Raw genomic sequence first — 16464 nt, forward strand, 5'->3', positions numbered from 1 at the left:
AACTAGAACATGTGTCTTCAGTGCCAGGCACTAAGACAATCACATGACAGATATCCTCCCCCCAGACTCTTACAGCTGCCTTAGAAAGTGGTCTTCATTATTCTCATTTTGCAGATTAGAAACTGGGGCTTGAGAGACACTTAGTAAAGTGTTTGCCTTGTAAGTGTAAGGACCTGAGTTCAGTCCTCCATAACTCATGTTAAAAAGGACAAAAAGCCAAGCATGATGGTGTATGCTTAGAATCCTGGCACCAGAGAGGCAGAGACAGAAAGCAGCCTCGAGCTAGCTAGATCTCCAGCCTGGCCTACTTGCCATGTTCCAAGGCACTTAGATATGCTGTCTAAAAACAAACAAAAGAATGAACGAACAAATGAAAATTCAAAACCAAAACAAAAAAATTAAAAATTAAAAAAATAAAATAAAGATGGTGGTAGATAGCACCTGATGAAACAAACTTGAGGTTTTCTTGTGCCCTCCTCATGTACTGGCCCATACATGCACCTGCATGCAGACATGCATGTGCACATGAGTGAGCATTCACATACATGTACACACATATATACAAAACCTTGACTCTCAGCTAGAGGATACCACATGACTTGTCAGGTTTATAAAGTAGCCCAGACTGTCTCTTGTGAATCACAGTAGAGGCGGGCTGCCTTATGTTGTTGACCAATCCATCCTTTCATTCCCCCTGTGCATCCCACCCCAGCCTCACCCAAACACAACAAATCCCAAGCTCCCGCTGTGGAGGAAGTTAAAGTGACTGTGTGTGGACTCAAGGTTCTTACCTGCAGTGTCAGATCCTCGGGAAGGCTGTCTGTTCCTCCCAGCTTGGGTACTCAGACCCCCTCCCCCCACCCCCAGTCAGGTTAATTAGACACATCTAATCACGGAACTGAAGTGAGCCAGGTGATGGGCCAAGAGCACTCAGCTCCACTTTGCAGGCGATTGTCAGGAAATCCAATTAAGATAGAACTGAGCCTACCTTGTTTCATAGGGGCAGGGCGGGGGTTAAGGGGAAGCTAAAAAAGGAAACCATATCTTAATATCCATTAAATCAATCTGCCTTTGTATGCTCATACTCGTGGGAGCATAGAAGGAATCAGAGGACAACTCTGGTGTCTTTCTCAGGCTCTCTTTCCCCCTCCCCTCTTTACAGGGTCCATCAGTGGCCTGGTGCTTATCAAGTAGGCTAGGCCAGTGAGCCCCAGGGATCCTCCTGATACTGTACCTAAGTGCTGTTGGAGTTTTACTTAAGTTCTGGGTATTCAAATTCAGGTCCTCAAGCTGGTATGGAAAGTTCTTTGTGGACTTTGCCATCTCCCCAGCCCTGAGTCGGTCTCTTCAGTAGTGGCATGGAGGGTCTAGGATGGATCTAGAAGAGAATTAAATGGAATCCAAACACAATCCTATACTCCTTTGACATTTTTCCAAGATTCTGCATGTGACATGTATGATAGTCATGCACACACAGAAGGACACATCATTTTCACAGCCAACCACCAGGACTACAGAGGCCAAGGTCAAATCTTGCTTGAGCTCCAACACAATGGAAGACTTGGCCTTTGACCTTATACTTAAAGAGCTTCAACGGAAGGCTGACACTAGGTCAATGTCACCACATAGAATGGACAGTGAAGACTCAGGGGATCATGGAAATATGTTCCACATGGGACTCTGAGAAAGAAAAAAAAATCTTTTATCATAATGAGCTATAGTTTATCCCAAGAAACAACCTGCAGGAAATGATGTGTTGCTCACCAGTGTGAGACAGTGTTTATTCCTTTATCATCCACCCACTGAGATGTGAATTCATTGAGCAACTGTATGCACCCAGTTACAGGTATAGATAAGTATAGTCTATGGTGCAAAAGAAAGAACTGGGTCTAGAAAGAGGAAGAGATGGAGGAAGGAACTGGGACAAGGAAAGAGGAAGGAAAAAGAGGGAAGAGAGATGGAGCTGGAGGAAAAGGAGAAAAGAAAGAACTCAGGAGAGAGGAAGGAAAGGAGGGAGAGGGAGAAAAGGCAGGTAAAGAAGACAACAGGGCAGACGAGGCACTGGTGCTCCCACATCGCTCCAAGAGGGGCATGGATGGAGTCTAGGGTAGGAGTCTGTGGATTTAACACTTGGGGAAATGGAACCAGACAAGTTTCTGGGGTCAGAAACACTCTAATGTACCCATGCTAAACTCAACCATGCTCCATCCAGAGGCAAACCCCAAAGCTAAGAAGGCCTAGGCAGTACTGAGTCAGTCTTCCGTGCTGGGGCAAGACAAGCAGAAAATAAGCTTTTTACATTTTATTTTAAATAGTTTGTTTCTTTATTTGTTTTCTATATGAGGGAAAAATAAAATTAATAGTTTACAGAAGATAACTTTAGAGAATTTACTTGAATTTCTACACATTTCTTTAATTGGTCTTACTGAAATACAGTGCATTTAACATAGTACACAGATTTTAGTTATGCAAATCATTGTCTTATCATTTGTATCTGGGACCTGCTTTAAGCTGGAAGGTAGACAGCAGGGGACCAGACAACAAAGTCTGGAGCTCAAAGAGCCAGATATGCTGTGACTGTCCAGGACGGTCCAGGCAACCGGTCAGTAAGCAGGGAGAGAGAGGACATGAACATAGATTGATTAGCCTTGCGAACCCGTGGAGGAAAGAGGAGGGATACCAGAATGCCCTGCATGGCTACACATGAGCCTGGTGTTGGGACATTGGTGGCTGGGATTCTATATGAAATAAAACTGAACCAACCATGGCCAAGGACAGCGAAACAGTTGTGAAAGAACATGAATGCAAGTCTGCTTCCGGTTCCGCCTTCAGCTACTGGTTGCAGGCTTCAGCTTTGGTTGCTGGAGATTTTACAAGAATACACTTTGGCCCCTGCTCTTCTTTTATCCCCAAAGAAAAAAATTCCTAGGAAAATAGGCCCTACTGAAGACGAATGTGTCCAGATTGGTGCAGCTGGAGTAGGTGGAGCTGGGTCAGAGGCACTACCTGGAAACACCCCCTTGGTTAAGAACACTGACCTAGCCAGGCGATGGTGGCACACGCCTTTAATCCCAGCACTTGGGAGGCAGAGGCAGGTGGATTTCTGAGTTCAAGGCCAGCCTGGTCTACAAAGTGAGTTCCAGGACAGCCAGGGCTATACAGAGAAACCCTGTCTCGAAAACAAACAGACAAACAAACAAAAACCCAAAAAACCCTGACCTATCTGCCATCTCCTGCAAAGCACAGCAGGGACAGATGCAAGGCCAAGCACAAGCCAGCCCTTTTTTCTCTCTCTCACCCTCCTGCCAAACAGGGCTGGAATTCCTGATACCTTATAATATTGCCCCTCCCCCAGCACTACATGCAGCCCTCCTCTGAGGGCTTTCCCTTGCCTTTCTTTAACTCTCATTGCAGGTACCCCTTAAGTTCTGAAGCAAAGGAGCCACCGATACCTGTTAAAGGAGATGGCATTTTAATATTTTTTAATTAGCACACTCAAGCTGCTGTAAATACCAACTCCTGCATCTGTGCACCTCTCCCAACCTCCCTGCTCACCCCCAACTATGTACATAACCAGAAAAGTCTCTCTGATCACCGTCTTGGAGGCTATGCAACCTCCAGAGCTTGGGCTCACTGGAAAGGTCTCTCTCCCAGATAACAACAATTCAATGTGCCTTGACATTTTAATAGCCTGCCGTCCTGGTGAACACAATCGAGCAAGGCAGTGAAGCAAAAATCATTAGGTAAGCAAGATAATCTAAACGGAATCTGCCGCCAGCACCGCTCACATCTGGGAGAGGTTGGCACAGCTGGGCGGGCTACAAAACAGAGCGTACCATGCTCCACGGTGTCTTTGTCTGTCAGCATACTTATGTGCTTGAGTCCCTGTGCACATCTCTGTGCACAGTCGTTGGGAGATAAACACCCAGGCCACCGTAGACCCCTTAAGGCTCTGATATGAAATCATATGAGCGTGCACAACTTATAATGAACAAAGATATTTTAGACCTCGCTAAATCATCACAAATATAACCCTATTGCTTAACGTGTAGGCTTGTCATTTCTCAGAGAGGAGGGAAAAGATTTGCTGGAATTCTTGATGCCTACTCCATAAGGGATTCCTGTTCATGTGTGTTTATTTATGTAAAGATTTTGAATATAAAGTCATGCCACGTTAGTTTCTGTTGCTATAACATTCACAAACATCAAGCAACTTAGTTAAGGAAAGGGTTTATTTGACTTACGCTTCCAGGGCATAGTTCATCACTGAGGAGAGTCATGGAAAGACCTCAAGCAAAAACTTGAAACAGAAATCATGAGGAATGATGCTTGCTAATTTCCTCATAGGTTTATGCTTGGCTAAATTCCTTGTATGGTACAGGACCACCTTCCTAAGGAATGGTACCACCCATAGTGGACTGGGTCCTCCTATATCAGTTAATAAAGACACCACCCCTATAGACATGCCCACAGGCCAATATGATAGGGTAATCTCCCAACTGAGACTCCCTCTTCTGGTGACTCTCAGGCTGTGTCAAGTTGACAGTTCTAATCAGGAAACTTGCAAGCTATATAATTCAAGCAGAACTATAGAACAAGGAAGTTTTGTTTTGTTTTGTTTTGTTTTGTTTTGTTTTGTTTTGTTTTTTCGAGACAGGGTTTCTCTGTGTAGCCCTGGCTGTCCTGGAACTCAATCTGTAGACCAGTCTGGCCTCAAACTCAGAAATCCACCTGCCTCTGCCTCCCGAGTGCTGGAATTAAAGCCCTGCACCGCCACTGCCTGGCTACAAGGAAGTTTTATGCAAGGCTCATTTTGACTAACTCATCTAATCTTTGAAATACTAATGTTACTATGTTCCCATTTGGAGATGAGATGATCAAGGCACGGAATAGAGTCACCTTATCCAGGTCATCTGTCCTTACTAGCAGAGCCAGCAGGAGCCAAGTAGTTTGCCTTCATAATTTAGGTTTTCTTCACCCTGTGCTGATTCATGAAAACATTAATCAAAGAGAGAAAAGTGCTACATTGTTTTTTGGGGAAAAAAAACAAGTATATTCCTTTCTGAATGTATGCATTTACATATGTACATGATACACACATACCTGTGTGAACACCCAAAACAAGCAAGGCATGACAAACCATGTCTTTGTGTGCACGTGTGCATGTGCCTGAGTGTGTGTGTGTGTGTGTGTGTGTGTGTGTCTATACTTCCTAGCAGTAATAGGGGGAGGAAGCCGAGAAAAAGGAGGAGGAAGAGGAGCCAGCAGCAAGAGGTCAATGTTGGGTGTCTTCTTTGATTACTTTCTATCTGATTTTTTGAGATAAAAGTTTCTGACTCAACCTTGAGCTTACCAATACAGCTAGACAGGCTGTCCAGCAAACCCTATAGATCTGCCTCATTTCCCCAACACAGAACTAGAGTTCCAGACACACATCCCAGTGCCTAGGTTCTTATTTGAATGCTGAGGATCTGAACTTAGTTTGATATGCTTGAGCAGCAAGCACCTTACCAACTGAGCCAATTCCCCAGCCCATGACTATTTTCCAATGCAAATGCTGACCTCGGCTTATGCCTCAGAGACACCCATATTGTGGACACTCTGTGAATCCTTAGACTGTAGCTAGGGTACATAGCCCTTCAACTACCTCATACCCTACAGAGAAATCAAACAGGAAAATAAATAGGTGGCTAACCTTGAGGGCTAGAGGCTGAGGATCACTCTGGGGACATGCAGTGCTCGCTCCTGACACCTACTTCTAAGCAGATGTCACCCCTTCCCTATCAGTCTTCCTGGGAAGCCACCCACTTAACCCCATCATTACAAACTATAAGGGGCTCCATCTGAGAACTGTCTTTAAGACCATGTTCTAAGCTACACAAGAAAAATTAACCTTGTTACTTGGCAATTACACACACTCACACCCCTTTCTAAGAAAGGTTGCAGGAATGACGTCACAAAACCCTGGGAGCAGGCTACTATAGGCGGTTCTCTTGTTGGAGCCCCACCCTCCCAGCTGTTCCTTGCCCTTCCCAGCACAGAGCAGTTTCCCCTGGTTGCTGACTTGGCAAGCCCTTCACTTTATGAATATGACCCTCGGCGGGGAGAGTCCCTCTCTGCATCCCCCAACTATGTTATCACCATTATTAAGGAGCTTAAAAGAGGAGCTGGGAGGACGAGACACTGCTGGAATTGCAGGCTGATTGTGATTGATGTGTTCCTATTAGTGCCTCAGTGTTATCTCTCTGGATGGCAAGAACAACCAGTGAGTTGTAACACAACAGATTACCTGAGTTCCCAGCCTTAGAAGGGTGTTTAAATAAAATATAGTCCCTCTTAGCAAGAGGCTCATTTTCTCCGCGGAGCTCCCGGACTATGTCATGTCAGCTCTGATTCGCTGTGCCTCTCCTCAGTAAACATGTCTTATCATTAATAATTCCTTACAGGCACCGTCTCCGAGAGTCCTCTCTCACGCTCTCCCCCCACATTCTTCCTCTAGGTGGCTGGATTCAGACACATCACGCATCGGCATGGGTTCCAAGGTGCTTCTCTCTGGATTTTCACCTGCCTTGCCAAAAATGATTGATTACGCTAGGCCAACTGGGTGTCCGGCAATACCCAACAAATGACTTTGGCCCCTAACAGCAGGCCTTGGCCAGATAGAAATCAATATTTCACCATTAAAATCTATCAAAGAAGAGTTAAGGCACCATCTGTCCCTGCCGCCTCTCTATGGTGTGTGAACATTAAATCCGACACTTGTACCACACGGGTAATCAATATATAGTGGTTCACAGATCATTTGTGGTCCCCCTTTAGCAGTGATGGATGTCTGGAATCGTTGTGATTCATTTTGTCAGACCATTAAACAAGATTCTGTCCAGTTCCTTCCTGATTTCATTTAGAGGACCATTCTTCACAGTTCATAAGAGGGAAACGGTTTTACCAATCTGCTTCTATTTCAATAAGTCACTTTATAGAGATTTTGTGTCCTGCAGACTGTAAAAATTCTAGAGAGATAGTACAAACAGACCTCTGAAGCTATTCACGCCATGACATATGCAGAAGGTGTGGAGAGAGGAATGTAAATATGTTTACCTCTTTATCTGCAAATGTTGGTTTTAACCCATTCCTAGCTGGAAGACTGGCCTGCCTGCCGACTGGGTGTTCTGAGAATCTCAGCGGCAGCCAGAGGATGAAGCTGGGTGACAATGAGTTTTATTTACATGGAAGGAGCTGAGGAATCCACCTGGGAGCGTGGTCAAAAAGAATAACACAGGCCTTTCAGCAGACTGCAGTCTGGATCGTGTGTGTGTGTGTGTGTGTGTGTGTGTGTGTGTGTGTGTGTGTGTGTGTGTGTGTGTTTGCATGCATGTGTGCATATTAGTGTTGGTGTAGGTACAAGTGTGTGTATGGATGCAGAGCCAAGGGTGATGAGCCTCAACCTGTCATTCCTCAGGTGCTGTCTACCCTGTTTTTTTTGTAACAGTATCTCTCATTGGCCAGGAACTCACCAAGTTGTCCATGTTAACCCCAGGGATCCACCTCCAGAGAGCCAGGATTACAAGCGTGTGACACCACACCCTGTTGTTGTTGTTGTTGTTGTTGTTGTTGTTGTTGTTGTTTTGTTTGATGTGGCTTCTGGAGATCAGACCCAGGTCCTAGTGCTTGAAGGAAAAGCACTTTATCAACTGAGCCATCCCTTAGCCTATGATCTGGGTTTTACAGTCAAGGTGATCTTGGCCCTCGCCCAAGAGGTGGGAAACTCTCTTCATACTCTGTTCAAGCACAGGGACCTGAGAAAGAAGGTCCTAGCTATGCTCTAGACTTCCAAGTCTAGATGAGCATGAAGGACCTAATTGGCATTGTGACAAACATTTGTGGAGTGCCAATCTGTTGTCCACCATGTGTGCACAGTTCTCTGCTTCAATGAGCCTACAAGGTTGCTACTATTACCCTACTTCCCAGGGAACAAAGAGACTCAGAGAAACGAAATTTCCTGCCTGAGATTGCTGTTCATGGAGGGTGTAAATCCGACTCAAGTAGATCATCTGGTGGCTTCACTCATATGAACTGTGGACTGTGCAGATAATTCTAGGCTAACTTAAGTGGATTTCTTCGATGATTCTAGACTCATTGGTGACACCAACCAGTGCTCCTAGGAAATAAAATCCTATCTGATTATTATTTTAGTTAGTAATTATGATCATTATTTTCTCATCTTCACTAGTTCATTCAGAATTTTGTACAATAGATTTTGATCATATTTTCCCGTCCCCTAACTCCTCCCAGATCCATCCTCTCTCCTCTAACCTCCCCACTTTGTGCCCTGAATGGGACATTTAGGTCACATTCCTTCTCCCATAAGGTTCAGGTATCTTGCAGAAAAGGAGGCAGAAAAATTGTAAGAGTCAGAGGCAGTAGATGGTTACAGGAAAAAAGCATTTTCTGAAGACACAGGGTGGGTACACACGAACTCAATGGAGTTGAGCCAGATGCACAGGGCCTTTCACAGGCTTAGACCACACAAGACTCCAGCCTGGGGGCGGGAGGTGGGCACCCACTTCCACCCCAGACTCTACTACAGTAAATGGCTGCTGAGAAAGGGGGAATCTTTAAAAGTGCAGCCCCTGGTGGGCTGGTCACTCTCCTATAAAGATCACACTCTCAAAGAGTATATGGGCAGCACACACTGTGTGGGATGGGTTTTTTAAAGTAATTTTTTATTCAGGTATCAGAATGTTCAATGGGTTGCACCAGTGAATTCAGACCCAGGAACCAAATGAACAGAGATGTGTTTGTATGTGTAAAGAACTCAGTAATTCACTCCGCAACCATGTAATGGGTTTTAAACTATTTTCTGGTGATGGACCAAGACGCTTCTTTATATAGTTATTGCTGATGTTTGTAGAGATAGGTAGACATTGGCTTCAATATTAGTGTGAGCATAAATTCACATGTGGGTAGATAGTATGCATTAATATAAATACATAATTAATATAAAACTATGATGTTTCATAGTACATGTAAAATTCAAAAAACCTTAGAGATAATATAATGTATTCTTTCTTTTCCTTTTGAAATGACTCAGCTTAGGTTAAAGAAAAGTAAAATTTGAGCTGGGGAGATGGTAGTGGGTAAAGCCCTTGCCACACAAACATAGGGATCTTAGTTTAGGTCCCCAGAATCCACTTTAAGCTGGGTGGGGTAGTGTGTGCCTATGATCCAGTGCTCCCACTGGGATGGGAGGCTAAGACAGGAAAGCCCCAGATGTTCACTAGCCAGTTAGCCTGGGTGCAGAGTTCTGACCAACGTGAGATCAGTACCAGTAAGATGGAAGGCAACACCTGAGGCTGTTCTCTGACCTTTATGTATGTGCCTCAGGCTTTAGTGTACCCACACTTACATACGTGAACATATGTACACATGAATACATATACACATACATATATACTCATTCTTACCTCCACCCTACCACACTCAGTATCAGGTGATCCTGCCTGAATTTGAGCATTCTGGAGATATCAGAACACTCAACAGTCTGAAAGACAATCCGTGTGTGTGTGTGTGTGTGTGTGTGTGTGTGTGTGTGTGTGCCTTTTTGTGTTGAGACCAGAGATTGCTATTGAATGTCTTCTGCAATCTCTCCCCCCATGTTACTTTTTAGGCAGGGACTCTCACAGAACACAGAGTTCATCAACTCAACTAGGCCCAATGGCCAGTGAGCTCCAGGGACCCATTTGTCCCCACCCACAAGGGCTGGGGTTATTGATATGTGTCCCTGCATTTGGCTTTTACATGTGTGCTAGGAATACAAGCTCAGGTCCTCCTCATGTTTATACAGCACTCACTTAACAAGTGATGCTTTCTTACTCTCCTCATCAGGACCAATGTTTAAGAGATAGTGGCGTCCTGTAGAATGCCAGTCTAAGATACCGAAGAAGTATGAGACAAGGGGTAGATCTTTAAAAGCCTAGACTTTGGTCCCATCTGTGCTATCTCAGGCCTCTCTGAGCTTTTTTGGAAGACTGAAGCTAGTTGCAACTGCCTTAGAAGATAATTGCAAGCATTATATTAGACAAAAGTAAACCTAGGCACAGGTCCACAAATTTAGTGCCTTTTTCTTCCTTTCTTCCTTCCTCTTCCCCAATTCACTTCATGAATGTGTATCATACTGTATACTTCAGTTACCTATAAGAATCTGTGATGGATTCTGCTATGCCAGGATTTATCTCAGCTCTCTCTTGTTCTAGAAACATGTAGCCCAAGAATCAAAGCAAGCCTGAAGTCTTCAAGTTTATCACTGACCAGTAGAAGAATCACTTTCCCTGCCCACCTGCAAGGCCACTCTCGATAACCAGGGTCTCTGGCTGTTTCAGGAGCCGTGCCTCTTCACTGAACAGTGTTCTAATGACCAATTTCCTGCTAAGCCAACCCCGTGTAAGTGCTACCCATTAGCCCCAGTCATAATTCCAACCCATAACCACCTCATGTTCCGTATAATAATTTAATGGAATCAAAAGAAATGTTCCCTTTAATTGTGTTAAAACTTCCTCTTTGGAGCCTTCTTTGCCATAGGACTAGACTCCAAGAACAGAGACAGTGACAAAGCTGGCTTTGAGGTTTTGTTCTGTGTTTTCACAGACTGTGGTCATGAGGGCATTTATTTGTTTGTTTGACTTTTATTCTCTTTCTGGGTCTCCCCTTTGGTCTCTGTTTCTCTCTAGGTTTATCTCACCACCACTCCTTGAAACCTAAAGCTGCAGAGAATACATCTAACTCCACCATATACTTCTGTTCCTGTCAATCATTTCTTCTTTTCTATCCTCCTTCTTTCTCTTCATCTTTTGCAGTGTAGCCTTTTCCCTCCAGGCATGACCCGATCATCCTACTGCCATTTTGAAGCAGAGATTTTCTTGGCCTTGTAGCTAGAACAACTAATTGAATAAAGCAATAGTAGAGCTAGAAGACATGGTGGAGCTAGGCCAGGGTGATAGTAATGAAGCTGACAAGGCTCCCTAGTAGCAGTGGAGAATGGAAGGTCACAGGACCCTCACCTGGGAGTCCAGATCCCTGACCTAGCTGCAAATGATCTTGAGAAATGCTGGAATATATAGGAACTGAAAGATTAACTGAGTGGGGTGGAGACTTCATAATGCAGGTTCCAGGAGGTCACCATCCACCATGTGGTACGATTTTGTAATGATACAGATATACTCATGCTCCTGTAGTAGCTCCTCACCCATGCTGGGTAAAAATGCTCCTTAAACTTACTACTTCACTAAGCTAGCCTTGGGCAGTATTGTTTTTTGCCTTGTTTGGCCAGAAAAAGGCAGCACACCTCCATCTACAGGTCCTTCCATCTATCTACCCTTCCATCTCAGAGGTACCAATCAGAGAAGAAGGCCGATCTATTCTGGAAGCCCAGATAAGACCTTTACAATAGAATGAACCATCTTTTCAGCCCCACAATGCTATCCAGCCAAGGGTATCTGTTGTAGCTCTTATACTTTTCAGGAACACTCCATCTTCTGTTGTCTGTTGTAGCTGTTATCGTTTTCAAGAACATTCGGTCACCAGTATAAGCCACACATGGACAGGCTCCTATCCCACTAGCTCCCAACAGCATGGTATGGTCTCTCAACTGTCCCAAATATTCACATATTCAGAGACAGAGTTTAATCCCCACACCCTACATCCTAGGCATTCTAAAAAGTTACACAAAACTGTTATAGTATGTCCAGGTTATTCAAGACAGAGAACATCCATGCCCAAAGCTCTCCCTGGCAGATGATCATTTTGTGGCCACATAGCTCTCAAGTTCAACCTTTGGGCCTCACTCAGCTCCAGCTTTCCAAGTCTCCTTCTTGAATAGATTGTGATTCTACCATGCTAATACTTTCTTGTTTGTGTTCAGACCTCTGAGTCTAGTGTATCTGACCATTGGCACATACAAAGTCCAAATCAGAGTACCCTTGTGGAGCTGGAAAGATGGCTCAGTAATTAAAAGCACTTGTTGCTTTTTTTGAAAGATGCAACTTGCCATCCCAGCACCCACTCAAGAGCCTCACAATCACCTATAATTACAGTCACAACAGCTCAGTACCACCTTCTTGCCTCCATAGGAATCTGAACACACATATTGCATGTGTGTGCACACACGCACACACACACTAAGAGTAGCTTTGTTAGGAAGGGTCTTTGTAAAGAGAACCATGTTCTCTAGGTAACCAGGCTCTAAGCAGAAAGGGCTGTGAACAACATGGAAGAATCCACAGCCCCCTGCCATCCTGAGGCTGGAGGTGACCCAAGTGTTGCTACATTGCATGGATCATATACTGATGAAGATCCAATCTCCTACCCAGAGAAAGAATGACCCCTGGCATATAACCTAAGTTTATATATGCCCTGCTCCTCTAGCTTGGTCACATAGCACACATCATATACTAACTATATCTTCTCCCTCTTGATAAAAGCCCATTCTCCCCTCAGAAACCCTTAAGACCTGAAACCTTGCTTTGTCTAGAGAGACTGAAGCTTCTTACTGTAGATCCCATCGTGCTTTGATGCCAGCCTGCTGGGGTCAGCAAATGACTTCTCTGAAGGACAATTCAATTCAATGACTCTTTCCCAGAGCCCTCTTATCTCCCTCTCCCAAATCTAACAGTCTCTGTCCTGCCTCTACTTAAAAAGTCCTATCTGTGAATGTCTGTCAGGTTGAGTCACAGGTGCATCCTTGACCAAGAGCAACTGCAGCCATACTCAACCATAAGCCAAGAGCTTCCCACCTGTGCTCCTACCCGGCTCATAGGGTCTGCGGGGTGAGTGTAGCCCATCTTACAGTAACGAGGCCAACCTCATGAAGCCTGAGGTCTGAAACCTTCAATCTCCTCTTTCCCCTCCAATCTGGTCAGACATCTCCAGAACTATTTCTAATGGTGTGGGTAATATATTCTCAAAGATTTCCTAAAATTTAAAACATTCCTACTCTTTGTCTCAATGTAAAGTGATCTGTTCCCTCAATAGTCTTTTGAGAGCTACTTTCAGGCCATCTCACAGTAATCAAAACCCATTCTGGAATTCTCAGCTGGTCAAAGTACAGAGAGCAAGTGCCAGTAGGGTGTTCAGTCATAAATGGGATATTCATATCACATCCATACCCCCACCCCCACCTAAGGCTCGGGGATCGCCACAGGAGATTGGGCAGAAAGTTTGTAAGAGCCAGAGGTTGGGGAGGACCTCTGTCAGCAGCTATGCTTGCCTGCACAAGACTGAGACAGTAAACTGTCCAGCACGTATCAGTGAGGTGTTCAGGAGCCCCCATCCCTAGCTGAGCGCCATTGGCAGTTTATGGCACAGACAAGAGAGTGTCAGTTTTCTTTAGGGGTGTAGTCTTTGGGAGATTGCCCACCCTCCAATGGATGACCCCAACCCCATTCATATTTGAGAAGCATAAATCAGACACAGAGGGTTATAAACAGACTTTTTAAAACCCGTGATGTTGGTGGGGGGGCATAGGGCGGCTATGAGGGGAGTTTAAGGGGGAGTGGGTGTGTATATGTGTGTGAATTCTCAAAGAACAAATCAAAATATTGCATTTTAAGAAACTTTCTGGGCGCTCTTGGTTTTTGTTTCTTCACAAGTTTTTTTTTCTTATGCTAGAGCCTTTATTTCAATATCTACTCCATACCCAACCTCTCACAGTTGTCCCTTCTCATAGAAAGTCTTAGTAAGATAGGTTTCCAGGTGAGAAGTGGAGGCTCTGAGAGGCTTAGTATGTCCCATAATGTCATGCAGTTCATTAGTGACTGAAACAAGGAGTCTCTGGTCAGACCCCACGGACAGAGCCACTAAGCACCTGGCTATACCTTTGTCTAAAAACTAGTTTATATATGTATTCATAACTGTGATGAGAGTTATGGTGTTACAGAGGAGACTGTAGGCCTGATTAGAAACCTTTCCATCAGATTATTTCTACCCAACTTAGTCCTCTACTGATCTATTATGTAAACATCAATAATAAATTTATATTTGAATATGTATGTGCATATGTCTACATGCATGCAAGAGGAGCCATGCAGCTTGTTTCTCAGGTGCCAGCCATCGTGTTTTTGAGAAAAACTCTCACCAAGTTAATCAGGCTGCTTGTCAACTTAGCCTGGAGATCTGGCTCTATCTCCTCAGCGTTGGGCATATGAGCACATGCCACCCAATTCAGCCTTTTATGGGGGTTCTCAGGATCAAACCCAATTCCCCAAAATGCTTGCAAAACAATTTACCTACAATACCATCTACTTAGTGCGGCTCTCCCAGGCAGCAGAGCTCACAGGTTTGCCTAGAGGTTTGTTCTCAACCTTTCCAATGCCGTGGCTCATTAATAGAGTTCCTTGTGTTTTGGTGACCCCAACCAAAACACTATTTTTGTTGCAACTTTATAGCTGTAATTTTACTCCTGTTGTGAATCATAACATAAATATTTTCTGGAGCTCACAGTCTGTCAAGTGGGTCATGACCCACAGGTTGAGAACCGCTGACATAGTAGCACATGAAAGCAGCTAAAGTCCACTGAGCATCCTAAACCACACTTGGAATCTAAAGACTTCAGCGACAGAACGAAATAGACACACAAATTTATCTTGAGAGTGATCCACCCAATGTGGCTCCCTTGGCTTTTCCCTTTGCAAGTGGATCTTGTCCATACAGTAGTAAGGGGCTGTTAGGGTTAGTGTTTCAGGTTGGTTTGACTTTTACAAGAGGCCCAGTCAAAGAGCAGGTGAGATGGTCCAATGAGGAGAGCACTTACAGAAAGCAGGTGAGATGGCCCAATGAGAAGAGTGCTTACAGAGAGCGCCTGAGCTGGCCCAGTGTGAAGAGTGCTTACTGCACAAGCTGAGGACCTGAGTTGGACTCCTCAGGACTCTTGTAAAGCGGAACAGGGAAGGGAGGGTGTCTGCAACCCAGCGCTCCTCTGAGGAGGTGGGCGCCAGAGACAGGCTTGTCCCCAGAAGCCTGTGGGCTAGCCAGCCTGTGAATTGTAGTGGAAGAACAACAAACACATCCTGTCTTAAACAAGGTTGGAAACTGAGGACTATTACTCAAGGTAGCTCTCTGACCTACCCTGGGCACACAGAGGTTTTTTTTAAGTACTTGTAGATTGATAATTTTTAATTTTAATCTGAAAAGTCGTTTCTTTCTTTTTTCCTCCCTGTCCCTTCCTTCCTTCCTTCCTTCCTTCCTTCCTTCCTTCCTTCCTTCCTTCCTTCCTTCCTTCCTTCCTCTCTCTCTCTCTCTCTCTTTCTTTCTTTCTCTCTTTCTCTCTTTCTCTCTCTCTCTCTCTCTCTCTCTCTCTCTCTCTCTCTCTCTCTCTCTCTCTTTCTTTCTTTCTTTCTTTCTTTTGAAATAGTGTTTTATATATGCCAGTCTGGTCTCAAACTTACTCTGAAATTGAGGATAACTTTGAACTCCTGATCTTCCTGCCTCCATATACCAAATGCCTGGATTTGGGATGTGTACAATCATGCCCAGTTTATGGGGTTAAAAAAACAAGACTTTGTGAATGCTAACCTAGCTTTCCAACCTCTTAATCTGAAGTTTTAAAACTCAATGTGCTGTCAGATCCGAAATGTTTAACACCCTAAGATGATATCACAAGTGGAAAATTCCACACCTGACTTTATGTGACAGATCATGATCAAAATCCAGGTGTACTAAAAATACCATATGAAATCACCTTCAAGCTATGTGTGCAAAGTATCGCTGGAGCATGAACTAAATTCATGTTTAGACTTGATCCTCGTCCCTAACAGCTCTGTTATGTGTCTGAAAACAATCTGAAACATTCAAAGAAATCTAACATCCCAAACCACTGTTTATCTCCTGCATTCTGAACAAAATATACTCACACTTTACAACATGAAAATGAGGGTATTAAAATGTTTAAATGTTCTTGCCAAAAAACTGAATGATTTGTGTTGGAGTTCTGGGACCCACATGTTGGAGGTAGAGAACCAGCTGTCATGAGTTGTCTTTTGCCTTCCAAACACACATGGCGACACACACAAACACTCTATACAAAATAAATAAAATGTAATAGTTGTTTTTAAAATGAGACATGGTGATACGTACTTATGATACCAATGCTGGACAGGTAGATATAGTAAGGTCCCCAGGGTCCACTAAGCATCACTTTAACTGGATTATCCATTTCCAGGCCCAAGAAAGACCTTGTCTCAAAAAGCAAAGTGGGTAGCATTCTGAAGAGCGGTGTCTGAGGTTGACATTTGGCTTCTTATTCATGCACCTGCATGCCCATACACTGAAAAAATAAAATAAAATAAGAAGGAATGGGGCCTGAGAGTATGACTCAGTGGGTAAGGGTGCTTGCTGAGCAAGTATGAGGACCTGACTACATAGGCTCAGATACCATGTAAGATGGCTGGCAGAGGCATGTGCACATACATAGGA

The 16464-nt window shown here is 44.2% G+C and overlaps 1 long non-coding RNA gene across 2 annotated transcripts in view; it reads right to left on the bottom strand.

Annotated features, from left to right (window-relative positions):
• Nucleotides 1–1157: 1157 nt before the first annotated feature.
• Nucleotides 1158–16464, bottom strand: part of Gm41940 — a 24692-nt gene continuing 9385 nt past the window's right edge. The window contains exons 3-4 of one of the 2 annotated variants that reach the window (XR_878482.2): nucleotides 16126–16315; nucleotides 1158–1378 (exon numbers count right to left, since the gene is read on the bottom strand). This is a non-coding gene — a long non-coding RNA (predicted gene, 41940). The remainder of the gene's footprint in view (nucleotides 1379–16125; nucleotides 16316–16464) is intronic. The other variant, XR_878483.2, reaches the window with a different exon arrangement.

The sequence above is a fragment of the Mus musculus genome, chromosome 1, assembly GCF_000001635.26.
Source record: "Mus musculus strain C57BL/6J chromosome 1, GRCm38.p6 C57BL/6J".
NCBI lineage: Eukaryota > Metazoa > Chordata > Mammalia > Rodentia > Muridae > Mus > Mus musculus.